This window comes from Hyperolius riggenbachi, chromosome 4 (genome assembly GCF_040937935.1).
Source record: "Hyperolius riggenbachi isolate aHypRig1 chromosome 4, aHypRig1.pri, whole genome shotgun sequence".
Classification (NCBI taxonomy): Eukaryota; Metazoa; Chordata; class Amphibia; order Anura; family Hyperoliidae; genus Hyperolius; species Hyperolius riggenbachi.
This window is the reverse complement of record NC_090649.1, coordinates 414,438,096-414,452,732: the sequence shown is the minus strand read 5'-3', so window position 1 is coordinate 414,452,732 and position 14,637 is coordinate 414,438,096. Positions and strand designations below refer to the sequence as shown.

General features: G+C 43.2%; 2 protein-coding genes across 13 annotated transcripts in view; one reads left to right on the top strand and one right to left on the bottom strand.

Annotated features, from left to right (window-relative positions):
- The window catches only part of LOC137504249 (cytoskeletal protein Sojo-like), a 44,656-nt gene extending 43,014 nt beyond the window's left edge, over positions 1–1,642 (bottom strand). For 2 of the 4 annotated variants that reach the window (XR_011019451.1, XR_011019450.1), the window contains exon 1: positions 1,420–1,642. The gene's annotated coding sequence lies outside the window, so the exon portion shown is untranslated. Of the gene's footprint in view, positions 1–1,111; positions 1,200–1,419 lie in introns of those variants that run through there. The other 2 variants (XR_011019453.1, XM_068232407.1) reach the window with 2 other exon arrangements.
- SANBR (SANT and BTB domain regulator of CSR) overlaps positions 1,338–14,637 on the top strand; it is a 97,221-nt gene continuing 83,921 nt past the window's right edge. For 2 of the 9 annotated variants that reach the window (XM_068232397.1, XM_068232392.1), the window contains exon 1: positions 1,534–1,885. The gene's annotated coding sequence lies outside the window, so the exon portion shown is untranslated. Of the gene's footprint in view, positions 1,380–1,400; positions 1,480–1,533; positions 1,886–14,637 lie in introns of those variants that run through there. The other 7 variants (XM_068232401.1, XM_068232400.1, XM_068232398.1 and 4 more) reach the window with 5 other exon arrangements.

Sequence of the window (14,637 nt, the reverse complement as noted above, 5' to 3'; positions counted from 1 at the left end):
AATAACAGAAGAAACAGGAGCCCACAGGAGCGATTGTGATTATGCAGATTGCAACTGCCGGTCATGCAGTAATCTTTTGGGCTAGTTTACACTGGGAGTGCGAATCGCAGTCGTGATTTTGCAGCACAAAATTTCAGGTTTTTACCGCGATTCCCAATAGAAGAGAATGACAATGCCAGGGAAAGAAAGTGCAGAGAAAACCGGCACTGCTAAAATGCTGATTTATTGGTATCAAAAATTGGATGCATACATCATGTGCACAAATCACATATGAAAAAATTGCTGTTTAAAACATACGATGCTGGTGTGGGCTATAGGCTGGTGCGGTGGATGCTGGGTGCTTTTCATATGTAATTTGTGCACATGATGTAAGCATCCAATTTTTGATACCAATAAATCAGCATTTTAGCAGTGCCGGTTTACTCCGCACTTTCTTTCCTTGGCATCTACAAACTGTATACCAGAGGACGCTATAGCTGATCATATGGGCTATTTACCAGGCATGCCAAAGCACAGCTCGTGATCTCTATCAGATGTAGTGCCAACCCGCTATCCTCTACAGTGTGAGAATGACAATGCAATCGCACCCAAAATGCTACATGTAGCGAGTCTGCTATTCATGCAAATCACATGATATAAAAGCAATTTTCCAGCACTTTAGCACTCAAATCACAAACGCTTCTAAGGGCTCATTCACACTTGTAAATGCGAAATGCTAGCGGTAAAATCACTGTATACTTTCACGATCAGTGCTTTTTAAGTACTGCATCGCGATCTCTCTAGAATCACGGTAATCCTGGGTACACACAGTAAGATTTTCCATGCGATTTTGCGACCCAATCGTTTTTCTTGCACGATTCTGCGCTCGATTCTCTTATCTTCATTCGTTTTCTTATCTTTTTCCATTCACTGCTATGAGAAATCGAGCATGAAAATGAATGGGAGCAATATTGGACATGACGGATTTTATCTATTGGATCCACCTGTCGCACGGAAAATCGTACCGTGTGTATAGGCATAAAATGCTACGGTAATTGCAATTTGCCCGCAATCGGTGTAAATTGCGGCTGTGAGATCACTGCCATTAGTTTGTGCGATTAGTGGAAATCACCCGCTAATCGCTTGAGTGAGAACAGATCCAATGCAATGGAATTGCTGTACAAAACGCTAGAAATAACGCCGAGCGATTGCAATAGCGATTAGCGATCTGTAGTGGGAGCCTGGCCCTATGAATGATTCTCATGGTTGCCATGGGGAAGATTCTCTTCTTTAGCTTGTTCTTATTGGATAAATAAAACACGTGCACAGTGGTACCGAACTCAACCTCGCAACGTACAGCCTGACAGGGGACCACACATCACTCCAGGCCTGCGTATATGGTATTTGTAGTCCTGCAGCACTCTGAGGAAGGCATGTTACCTTGGCAGGGGCACAATGCTCAGACAGCCGCAGCTCCGATGCCATCCGCCCCCATCCCCTGTACGCTACTTGTCTTGAATGTCTTCACACTCACTGGGAATCAGGGTGTGTCTCCTAGTGAATTCTAATAGGCCCCGCCTCTGATCGTTGCTAGGAGACGGAAGGACGCTGAGAAGGAGAGCCCGCTGCACTGCGGCAAGCCAACCAAGTACTGTGCAACCTAACATTAATGACGTCACTTTAACCTTCAGCATTGTAATTTCATTAGATTTTCTTAGCTGCCAGTGCATCCCTTGCTCTCCATTGGTTTGCAGACACTAGCCTTTGTAATCCGATTGGCTATCTGGGTTAGATGCCCCGCAGGTGTGGTAAAGCAGGGTAGGTTGTACCAAGACTGGCAGTCACCCCGGCGTTTGGTCCAGGGTTTGTGTGGACGGTGGAGGAGCTGGCGCACAGGACGTTACTGGTAATTATAGTGCATGCCAGGGACAGCCTTCCCTCTCCTATCATCTGCTGCTTGCCTTGTACGTTGTAATCCAGCAATATACGGTGCATTGCCTCTCTGATCACACACAAAGCAATATGCCATACAGTGACTGCTTACTCTTGTATATAGAGATAGATGGCAATGACAGTTATGCCTGATTTATAACAACAGTATTTTATGATTGCCCAGTTCATGGTGTTACAGGAATGTGTTAAATAAAAGAACCCCCTAATTATATCAGTTATTGCATTTTTTATATGTGTGATCATTTAAGAACACTTTGAAAGATTGCTGAAAACAGAGTTTCTAAACAGCCACTAGCCTTGGCATTACAATGTGAAGATGAGTTGATAAGATGCATGCTCAGAGGTGGCTGTCAGTGATAACTGCATGCTGAAATTATCAGCAGTAATTGAAGAGATATAGACTGCTAGTAATGTAGAATCCAAATTTTGATATAAAGGGAACTCGAAGCAAGAGGTGTATGGAGGCTGCCATATTTATTTCCTTTTAAGCAATACCAGTTGCCAAGCTACCCAATACTTTTAGTAATAGACCCTGAACAAGCATGTGGCAGATCAGGTGTTTCTGACATTTCTGTCAAATCTGACAAGATTAGCTGCATGCTTGTTCCTGGTGTGATTCAGACACTACAGCAGCCAAATAGATCAGCAGGGCTGCCAGGCAACAAAGGAAATGTGCATCAGGTTCCCTTTAAATGCTGAATCATAACTCACACCTCCCATGTCTCCTTGTAGGTCTTTTTAATAGCATGGTTAGGTCTTTTTCAGATGGATGACTGAACTGCGCGCTTGCCAGGCAGTTCAGCGCCCCATCTGCCACCCACCAGTGCAATTCGAGTTTAATTTAAATGCAGCCGGACTGCAATGATTGTAACACCACATGTGTTAAATGCTGACACATGGTGGCAGTACTGGGTGTCAGAGAACAGCGACGTGTCGCGTCTGAGCATGGCTGCGGCAATGCTTAGATGTGACTATATTGGGGAGGGTCTGTCTAGCGCTGGCACTGAGCGCTAACATGCACCCAGCCTGTGCAGCAACTGCTCAGCGCCAGTCAGTTGCCCATCTGAAAGACACCTGAGGGACGGTTGCCACTAGTGCCACGCGCGGCAACACTTCCTCATCTGCAGGAACGCTGACAAATCCCATAAGCCGTAGATTCGCAGACTCTCACACGGAAACTGATGGCAATGTCGGCCGAATTGCTATGGTAAGTGATTCGGCCAGCGGCGCCATTGTTTCCTATTGCAAACTTTCCCCGCGCGATTTGCCTGCCGGGAAACTCTGCGGATTTGGCCCGGTTTCCGCGTTAGTGGAAACGGGCTCTGAGTGTTACTGACCAGAAAGGGCAAAATAAGATAACCAGCAGCTTGAAATGTTAAAAAATAAGGTTATCAGTGATTTAACTGTAATTGGCCCCTGTCCCTACCCCTACGGTTCGGTACAGACCAAATTCTTGTACTTGACAGTTACTTCCATGGCTGCACACATTATGATATAGTTAATTGTTGTCTTGTTTGTTGCATGCATTGTGGGTTATGACCTGCAATCTATCAGTGGTAAAATTCAAAACTTAAAGGATTATTATTATTGTATTTATAAAGCACCAACATATTACGCAGCGCTGCCAACATATTACAGATACGTATTCCTTTGTAGTGTTGTTAACTATAAACTACGAGCTGAGTGCTGTACTTGTGTTAACTGTTCCTTACAATCAGGGATATTTCCTGCTTTACTGAAGGAAGCAATCATCAGGCCTCTCCTCAAAAAACCCTCCCTGGACCCAGATGCAATGACCAGCTACAGACCTGTCTCTAACCTCCCCTTTCTGGGCAAGCTAATTGAAAAAGCTGTATACCTCCAGCTAGAAGCCAGAATCCTACAAAATAACAGTTATGACCCATTCCAGTCTGGCTTCAGGAAACACCACAGCACTGAAACTGCCTTCATCCAAATATGCAACCACCTGCTCATGGCAAAAGACAGAGGAGAGTGCTCGATCCTCATACTGCTAGACCTTTCTGCAGCCTTTGACACAGTTGACCATGACATCTTGATAAACAGGCTACCGGAATACTGCGGCAATGATGGCATAGTACTTCAGTGATTCCAATCCTTCTTGAGTGGCAGAACCCACAAAGTGTCTATGGGGCCCTTCCTGTCCACCCCTGTAACACTTAAGTATGGGGTGCCCCAGGGCTCAATCCTCTCTCCCCTGCTTTTCACGATTTACATGCTACCGTTGGGAAAACTAATCCAAAAACATGGCCTGACATACCACTGCTATGCAGACGACACCCAACTATATCTTTCCTTCAAGCCTGGTGTGACAGACCCAACTCTAACTATAAACGCCTGCTTACGTGAACTACAGCAATGGATGAATGACAACTGGCTGAAACTAAATGCAGACAAAACTGAAGTCCTTCTGATTGGAGGGCAGAGCATGATAACAAAACAACTTAACTTGCAGTCTTCACCACTGGGAATAGGAGGCACGGATCTACACAGCTCTGATCATGTGCGTAGCCTGGGAGTTCTAATTGATGGGGATTTAAACTTCAGAACTCAAATCTCTGCGGTGGTGAAATCATCCTATTTTCACCTGAAGAACATTGCAAAAATCAAGCACCTCATACCCCCAGAAGATCTGCCAACCTTAGTCCACGCCTTCATCACATCCCGACTGGACTACTGCAATGCTCTCTACACTGGCCTTCCAAAAAAGGTCTTGTACCGCCTACAGCTGATACAGAATACTGCTGCCAGACTGCTAACCAACCAACCCCGTCACTGCCACATAATGCCAGTCCTGCATTCCCTTCACTGGCTACCTATAGAATGGAGGGTCCTATTCAAGATCGGCCTACTGACATTTAAATCCCTGAATAATCTAGGCCCTGGATACTTGAAAGATATGTTACAGCTGCGTAGCAATCCCCGCATTCTCAGATCCACAGGTTCTAATAATCTAGTCATACCCAGAGTCCACTTGGAAACTTTTGGTCCCAGAGCCTTCTGTCATGCTACCCCTATGTTTTGGAACTCCTTACCTCAACAGATCAGGACAGCCCCATCCCTGGATGTGTTTAAATCCAGACTGAAAACCCACCTGTTCAGTCTGGCATTTGCAGAAATATAACTTTTGTTGTGTGAATACTTCATCCTACTAACTACTGAATCTGAGAGAGCCTAAGCGCTTTGAGTCCTATGGGAGAAAAGCGCTATAGAAATGTTATTGTATTGTATTGTATTATTGTATTGTGTATGTTCATTCATGGAGATGTCACTTCAAGCAGTTTAGATGAAAATACCAGGCAATTATGGAAGGTAAACAAAGTGAAGGTAAATTACAGTTTACCTTCAGTAATTGTGTGGAATGTTTGTCTAAACTGCTTTAGGAAACTGTCATTTCAGTGACATCTTGCATGATGTACACTAATTTGCTCTGACGGTGCAGTTAACCTCTAAAGATTGCCATATATCCTGTATGTGTGTGTATGTGTCTGCTGTTCACTGCTTTTTGCATGTAATAGGTACTTCCTTTAAAGGGGTTCTTCCGCGAAATAGGAAAAAAATAAAAAGTGGTTTATTTATAAACTATTAAAAATCCTCTTCAAATAGTGCGAAAAGTGTTTTTTAAAAATGAATAGTTTCATCAAAGTAACACCTAATGTAATCAGTGACGGATGACGCCAGGGAGGCTAATCCATTTGTTAGGGGTGTTTTTTTTGTACTATAATATCACAAACATAACTGCTGCGTACCTAGTTGACAGTTCTGTAGTCCGTTGCTGTCAGGAATGGCTCTTACAATTAGAATAACGGCTGTTATCTCCCGGAGCTCTGCGCAGTTATTTATTTTAGTTTCACGGAGGGAGAGAGAGGACCCCGGAGCAATGAATCAGGCTGAGGGAGAGCAGCTGATCAGTGAGAACGTAGGGTGTCTATGCAGAATCCTCTAGCGAGTGATCTCTTTGTCGCTGCAAGATTTATTGGTTTGTGTTGAGTTCTCCAGGCAGCTAAAAGTTAATAAGAAAACACAAACCCATAAATCTTGCAGCGACAAAGAGATCACTCGCTTTCAGGAGATAAAGAGGATTCTGCATACACGCCGTAGTCTGGTTGCCGGGCAATGACGTCAACAAATTACGTTCTCACTGATCAGCTGCTCTCCCTCAGCCTGATTCATTGCTTCCGGGGTCCTCTCTCTCCCTCCGTGAAACCAAAATAAATAACTGCGCAGAGCTCCGGGAGATAACAGCCGTTATTCTAATTGTAAGAGCCATTCCTGACAGCAACGGACTACAGAACTGTCAACTAGGTACGCAGCAGTTATGTTTGTGATATTATAGTACAAAAAAAAACCCCCTAACAAATGGATTAGCCTCCCTGGCCGACATCTGTCACTGATTACATTACGTGTTACTTTGATGAAACTATTCATTTTTTAAAAACACTTTTCGCACTATTTGAAGAGGATTTTTAATAGTTTATAAATAAACCACTTTTTATTTTTTTTCTATTTCGCGGAAGAACCCCTTTAAGCAAACCTGAACTGAAAATTAAGTCTACTTGCCTCCCATGTAGTCTTCTCATCAATCTCTTTCTCCTCCCCCATGTCCTGTTTGTCAACTGTCATCAATGGAATTCTCAGTTTTCCTTTTTAAAAACGTTGATGACCCTGTAACAGCTTCCAGGTCTGCATACTGTTAAACTGTAATATTGCCCACTTGAGCCAGAGGGAAACATGAACATTACCTTGCACATCAGTTTACTTTTTAGTTTTAACCGACAGCAACTGATATATAACTGACAGCAACTAATATATTTCATTATGGTACTTTTCCGTTAGCCGGGTGCATCCACTAGGTGGCGTTAATTACTATTCCCCCTCCAGGCCTCCATGGATAGTAGGGAAAGATGTAATTCTGGTGGAGTTTTATCGCCACCTAGTGGATGCGCCCGGCTAACGGAAAAGTACCTTAATTTTCAAGAAGAAAATGGTGAGTTTCGGAGAGGAACTGATGGCGAGGTAAAGATGTAATATTAAATTGCAGGTGTTTAGTGGAAATAATTTTACTCGGTTCAGGTTCGCTTTAAAGTTGCAGAAATCTCGCATGCATTTTCAGCTGTAATGCCCTGCAAGGCCTCTGCTAACCGCAAGACCTGGATCTAGCTTCTTTTATATGCTGCTTCATATACCAGTATAAATCACTGCTGTTTGATTACATTTATGGTACACAAGATTGGCAGCTATCATTTTCACTGTAATTTATATCAGGGCTGTGGAGTCGGGGCAATTTTGGGTGCCTGGAGTCAGGAAAAAATGCACCGACTCCTAATGAATTTAAACTGTATTTAAAATAGAAAATATGATAAAATGTTCTATTTCTCAGATAATAGTCATTATAAATAATGTATATATACAGTAATAGCTGTGCTTAGTCCACAAAAATGAAATAAACCAATCAAAATTAGTTACTTGTGCTGCTTCAATAAAGCAGTCCCCGTATTTTTAAAGTCAGATATACACATCTGATTGTAACTGTACAGTATATATGATGTGTACAAAGGAATCTCTTATATATACTAAATAACATCTATGCTGTAAGAATAAAGCCTGATGTGTAGCCGTGTCACTAATAGAGATGGTCAATGAGATGGAAATAATTCTGTGTTGATTCTGATTTATGCAAATATGCATAAATCAACTGCGGCAGTTCAGTTGATTTGATTGCCCATGAAATCAAATAATTTGATATGTTGTTAAATTTGGTTTGGTGACTACAAATTAAATGGTACCTGAGTAGGATGAAAAGAAAAGTTTTATACATAACTGGGGCTTCTTCCAGCCCCCTTCAGGCTAATCTGTCCCTCGCTGTCCACCTCCACCACCTGGATCTTCTGCTATGAGTCCTGGTAATTCAGCCAGTCAGCGCAGTCCGGCCGCATGCCGCTTCCACAGCCAGGAGCGTTCTGCACCTGCGCAACAGTGCTGCGCAGGTGTAGTATGCTCCCGGCGGCGGAGTGTGTGCATGCGCACTACACCAGACTGGCTCAAGTACCTGGACTTATAGCAGAAGATCCAGGTGGCGGAGGAGGACAGCAAGGGACTGATTAGCCTGATGGGGGCTGGAGGAAGCCCCAGGTATGTATAAAACTTTAATTTATCTGTCTCAGGTTTACTTTGTTACACAGTAGTACTATAGTCTACATATGCCCTCTCCACAGAGCTGCAGGGAATCCACTGAGAATGTTGTGCACATTGAACACAGAGGTGTTGTCTATCACCCATAAACCTGGTTCAGATTGTTCATGAAGAATGTGTAATAGAGGAAGAATCTCCTTATTCCCCTGTAGAGTACCTGCACACCACTCTTACATGTACCCACAGTTACATTGCCTAGGGCCTGATAGACGTTCTTTGTTCCGGTCTGTACCTTTTACAAGTACTCTTACCAAGGACTAGTTTTAGTCTATGACTAAAGGGAATAAATATGGCAGTCTCCATATCCTTCTCACTTCAATTGTCTTTTAAAATTTCTAAGCGTTGGCAGTTAAGAGATAAATTTCATGTTACATACTTTCAATCAACAAGATTGCAGTATGCAAATTAGAGGAGTTGGAGTCGTTGGAATCCTAAACTGAGGAATCGGAATCGGAGGATTTTTGTACCGACTCCACAGCCCTGATTTATATGATCAACAAAAGCATCCTTTCTTACCCACGTTGCCTTTTGACTTATTTTTGGTTCCAACAACACCCAACCCACTGTCATAGTAACATAGCTTGGTTGAAAAAAAATACATCAGTCCATCAAGTTCAACCAGAAAAAGAAAAACACAAGAAACACTGTCCTAAAACTGGCACATATCCCAGTTGATCTAGGGCAGTGATCTGCAAACTTGGCTCTCTAGCTGTTAAGGAACTACAAGTCCCACAATACATTTGCCTTTATGAATAATGATTGGCTGTTAGACTCCTGCAATGCATTGTGGGACTTGTAGTTCCTTAACAGCTGGAGAGCCAAGTTTGCAGATCACTGATCTAGGGGGAAGGGCAAAACAGTGAATTACCTGTAACTATAGCTTTGGATGCCCTTCAATGTAAGGAAAGCATCCAAGCTCTCTTTAAAGGATACCTTAGTCCATAAAAGAAATTAAAAACGGGGGGAGCAGGCGTGTGTGGTGGGCTCTCCTCATGCTCACCACTCCCCCTCCCCATGCCCACTGTTCTCCATCACTCTGTTTTCGTGCACCGACCCTCCAAAGCTATTTTCTGGTCGGGGGGTTTGGTGAAATCTGCCCAGGTGCTGTCTGGCAACATGTGTCCTTTATCCCACGGTACGTAGTTCGCATGCCCAGAGCACTCCCAGCTGCGCAATCAAGGATGCGTGTCGCCTGGCAGCGCCTGCACAATCTTCACCGACCCTCCTGACCAGGAAGTAGCTTCAGAGGGTCGGTGCACGAAAATGGAGGGTAATGGAGGAGAACAGGAGAAACTGTAGGCATGAGGAGAGCCCATCACACATATGCTTCCTCACCCTTGTTTTTAATTAATTTTTTTTTTATGGGCTAAGGTATCCTTTAAATGTCGATACAGAGTTTGCCATAACTATTTCTTGAGGTAACATATTCCAGATTTTAACCACCCTTTTCTAAATAGATGGCAAAACTTTTTTCCTTCTTACGCAGATCATGCCTGCCCCCTTGTCCGGTGTATAAGCCTAGGGGCAAAAAGCTCATCTGCCTAGCTGTTGTATTGTCATCCTTATTTATACATGTTAATCAGGTCTCCTCCCAGTCACCTTTTTTCCAAGCTAAATAAGCCCAGTTTGTCTACTCTGTATAGTTCTGTTATTGTAGTTCAATGTGACCTTATTACTTGTGCTTTAGCTAGTTCTTGATAAATATATATGCAGACTTGCTAATATATATTTATCCATTAGTTGAGCCGTTTATTATTTTTCTATATTATTGTGTATTGCCTAGTTTCCATGCCTGATGGACGTTCACTGCATCCGCGATGGGTCAGTGAAGTCCATTATCCTGATAGCTTGGATTCTGCCATCACCACGTTGGTGACTGGTAGTATTCTTGCTACTCTAGTTCTGGGAACATAACTATAGGCTGCAGTTGCTATTAGTTATGCTCTTTCCTGTAGTTTTGTCTGTGTAGATGCTTGCTGGTGATTGTTGTTAGCCTGCTTGCTCTGCTTCTGTGGACGTGACTGTGAGCTGCGGTTTCTACTAGTTACACTCCAATCTATAGTCCTGTCTTGTACCTGTCTGAGTGCTTGCTATTGCAAGGGCAGCACAACATGGCACTGCACTGCTATTGTGTCTTATTTGTAGTGATATCGGAAGCCCAGAGCTGCAGTTGCTCTGGGCAGCCTGTGTAGCCTCTTCCATTAATCAGCTACCAGTCTTGTTGCTCTGGGTGGTCAAAGTTTAACCCCCAGGCATTATACTTGTGATTTGTAAACAGACAGTATTGCTTATGCACACAAGCATTAATTACACAGCTAATATCTTTCTCCTTTCAGTTTTAGGGCTGGTTCAGACGGACGTTTGCAGAGCGTTTACAGCCAGCGTTCAGGGCTTGGTGTTAAACGCTCCCATTCAAGTGAATGGGAGCGTTTGTACCAAGCTTTCAAGCGCGTTTACACAAACGCAGCGTTTGGGTCCCGATTTTCTCTGGCGTTCAAGGAGCCCCTGGAAGCTACATGTAGCTTCCAGGGGAGGTTAACCGCGATGGCTAATGTCCCCCTAGGGGAAGAAAAAACGCGACCGCATCCAAACGCACACGAACGCTGCTGAACGCGACGCCAGCAAACGCAACGCCTCCAAACGTCCGTCTGAACCAGCCCTAAAGCCCGGTCTCCAAATGCAAGTTCATTCAGCAGCAAGAACCTTGCTGTGGAATCTCCTAGGTAAATAAATAGGCTACCTGTTTATTTACCTAACACATTTCACCTCATTAGAGAATGGGCTTGCATTACAAGAACTTGGTTTTGAGCTGACAAGAGGAGAGAGAGAGAGCTTTTATCAAACAGCTACTGAATACAGAGTATGTCACTTCCTTTGCCTTGGGACACCAGGATCCGTAGGTAAGCTATAAATCTTATCCAGACGACCTTTGTAAACAAAAGCACTGTCTAATATGTGTTGCTCTTTCTAATATAAACGTGCTACTTGGGAAATCCCAATAGCTTATATTTCACTGTAGTTCCCCTTTAACCACTTCATCCCAAAGGCGTTTTTACTCTAACAGAGAAGAGCGATTTTCACCTTTCACTGCTCATCCCTTTCATTTGCCAATAGCTTAATCACCACTAATCACAATGAAATGGTCTATATCTTGTTTTTTTCACCACCAATTGGGCTTTTTGGGGTTGATATTTGTTTTCACTAATTGCTTTATTTTCAATGCATTTTAATGGGAAAAACAAGGGAAAAAAATGAAAAAATACACTATTTCTCCTATTTCATCCCCTATAGTTTTAATATAAACACTGCACCTGTGCATAAAAACCCACACATTTTATCTGCCTATTTCTTCTGGTTATCACAAGATTTTAATTATGTCCCTAGTACAAAGTATGGTGACAATATAGTATTTGGAAATAAAGGTTTATTTTTTCTTTGGTGTTTTTTTCCCACTATTTTTACGTGCACGCGCGGTGAGCGTACATGCGCGGGGGTGCGTGCACGCGCACAGCGGCAGCAGCACTGTCTAACTTATAAAAACTTCCTGGAGCCATTAAGAGGCTCTAGCAGGACGTTTTTATAAGTCAACTTGTCATTAGGTGGTTACATTGGAAACAATCACACCTTTAACCACTTTACCCCCGGCGGTACGAATTTCTCCGCCCCTTTTTTCCCTCCTAAAAAACCAGGGACGGAGAAATCCGTACCTTCCGCGCTCCCGCCGCTGTCCGCGCTACCGCCGCTCGTGCGCGCCCACCCGCCGCTCGTGCATGCCGCCGCCCGCTTGCCCGGAGATCAATGAACGGGAACATCCATTCCCGTTCGTTGATCTAAGCCCCCGCAATGATCTGCTGCTTCTTTCAGAAACAGCGCGATCATTGTGAGTCTCCCAGCCTCCTACTGCTTCCTGTAAGCGTCCTTCCGGCCGCTTACAGGTCGTATGTAAACATACTCACTGTGGCCATCTTGTGTCCAAATAGTAAACTACACCCTAATGCATTTTACACATACAAATAAATTGTTTTACATAATAAATTAACTCATTACCTCCCACACTCCCCAATTTTATTTTTTTTTGTAATTTTAAAAAAAAAAAAAATATATACAATAAAAAAAAAACATAAATAGTTACCTTAGGGACTGAACTTTTTAAATATTTATGTCAAGAGGGTATAACACTGTTACTTTATAAACTACGGGCTTGTAATTAGGGATGGACGCAAAACTGAAAAAAATGCACCTTTATTTCCAAATAAAATATTGGGGCCAAACATTGTGATAGGGACATAATTTAAACGGTTTTATAATCGGGAATAATGGGCAAATAAATTTCATGGGTTTTAATTACAGTAGCATGCATTATTTACAAAACTATAATGGCCGAAAACTGAAAATAATAATTTTTTCCTATTTTCCCCATTAAAACACATTTAGAATAAAATAATTCTTGGCATAATGTCCCACCTAAAGAAAGCCTAATTGGTGGCGGAAAAAACAAGATATAGTTCATTTCATTGCGATAAGTAATAATAAAGTTATAGACGAATGAATGGACGGAGCGCTGAAAGGTGAAAATTGCTCTGGTGGTCAGGGGGTAAAACCCCTCAGTGGTGAAGTGGTTAAGATATTTATATGCAAACTTGAATGTAAGTATACTAGTGGCTAGCTGCCTTCACTGTTTTAAATTCACTCTCAAATTTTTAGATTAGAGTTAGCACATAATTTTGCATCTGTTTTGCATTAGAGGCATGTATTCAGCCCTAGGGGGCTCTGCATTGCCGCTGATGGCTTACAATTCAGGTGCATCCTTGAGCGCTTATCATTTGTCTGTTTTGTTTGTCTTATGAAATGTGTATACCATTTATGAATAGCAGCACGAGGAATTATGTTTTTATTGCTAGGTTAGAGGTAGGTCTTCCCCAAGGGGGTACGTCACCGCCGTGGGGAAGTCTATTAGGTCATAATTTGTGCACTAATTATCACTGAAGCTAACACCCCCCCTTGGTCTATAGTGATGCAGGGTGTGCAATATAGTCCAGTTTCTGGAGCTCTGCCCACTGATGCAGCTTAATCACTAATTCCCCCTCCCTCTCTTTGCCTGCAGTGTATGCTGGGTGTGTAATTTAGTCCAGTTTCTGGAGCTCTGCTCACCATTGCAGTTAAATCATTCAGGTATGAGGTTGTTTGAAAGCGCTGCCATGTCTCCCACTGTGCAAACTTGAATGTAAGTATACTAGTGGCTAGCTGCCTTCACTGTTTTAAATTCACTCTCAAATTTTTAGATTAGAGTTAGCACATAATTTTGCATCTGTTTTGCATTAGAGGCATGTATTCAGCCCTAGGGGGCTCTGCATTGCCGCTGATGGCTTACAATTCAGGTGCATCCTTGAGCGCTTATCATTTGTCTGTTTTGTTTGTCTTAAGATATTTATATGTTGTTGCTTAGCAGCCTGAAATGAAAACACGCGCAAATATTTTTCCAGCTGTATTTGCTCATAGAAACTTATAGCTGCCAAGTGAAAATAGAGAAACATTCTGATCAACTTGTAAACAAATTGCCTTCTCCATTGCACACCAAGCTGACTTGCCTTCACCTGTGAGCAGCTCTAATCATTCCAGTGCTCCAGTATACAATTCCCGTTTTGAGTCTAGCTAAGGCCTCTTCCCCACTTATGCGCTTCTTGCAATGCAGGTGAAAACCTGATCAACATCGCACAAGTGGGGAAGGTACCTCCTACCTGGGGCTTCCTCTAGCCCTCTTTTTCCTGATCGCTCCCTCATCGCGTTCCTCTGCTGCCTGCAGCTTCCGCAATCTGGCCCAGTGATTCGGCAAACTGGGGCCAGTCGGCGCGGGCGCTGTACGGCCAAGCGCACTCCCCCGACGCTGGGGAAGTTTTGTGCCTGCACAGTACTACTGTAGTAGAGAGAACTACTGTGCAAGTGCAGAACACTTCCAAGGGGGGACAAGGGAGCGTGCATTGGCCACACTGCGCCTGCGCCGACTGGCCCCGGCTTGCTGAGTTACTGGGCCGGATTGCAGAGGCTGCAGGAGTCAGAAGAATGCGACGAAGGAGCGATCAGGTCGAAGAGGGCTGGAGGAATCCCCAGATATGTATAAAACTTTTTTTTTTCCTTTGTTTCAGGTACACTTTAACCTTAACAGTCTAGTAAGCAGGTATAAAGGATAGAATGGAAACTGTATTAAACACTTTTGTTACTATTTAGTAGTTAATTATGCTTCAGCTTCCATTAATTTATCCCATTTGTCTAAACAAGATAAACAAATGAAGGCTGTTCCCCAGGAGAAAGCCAATTCTGTAGTGCTACCAGCTGCCTGGCCATGGCTGCCATATCCATCATTTACTCACTGCAGGAAATTGTTTGTTAGGATCCCTCCCAATTATTCAGCATTAGCTTGTGGAATAAGCCGCTTCCACTTCCTGAATGAGCCATTGACCCTGATATTCTTGTTTTATACCCCAGACAGGATATCCA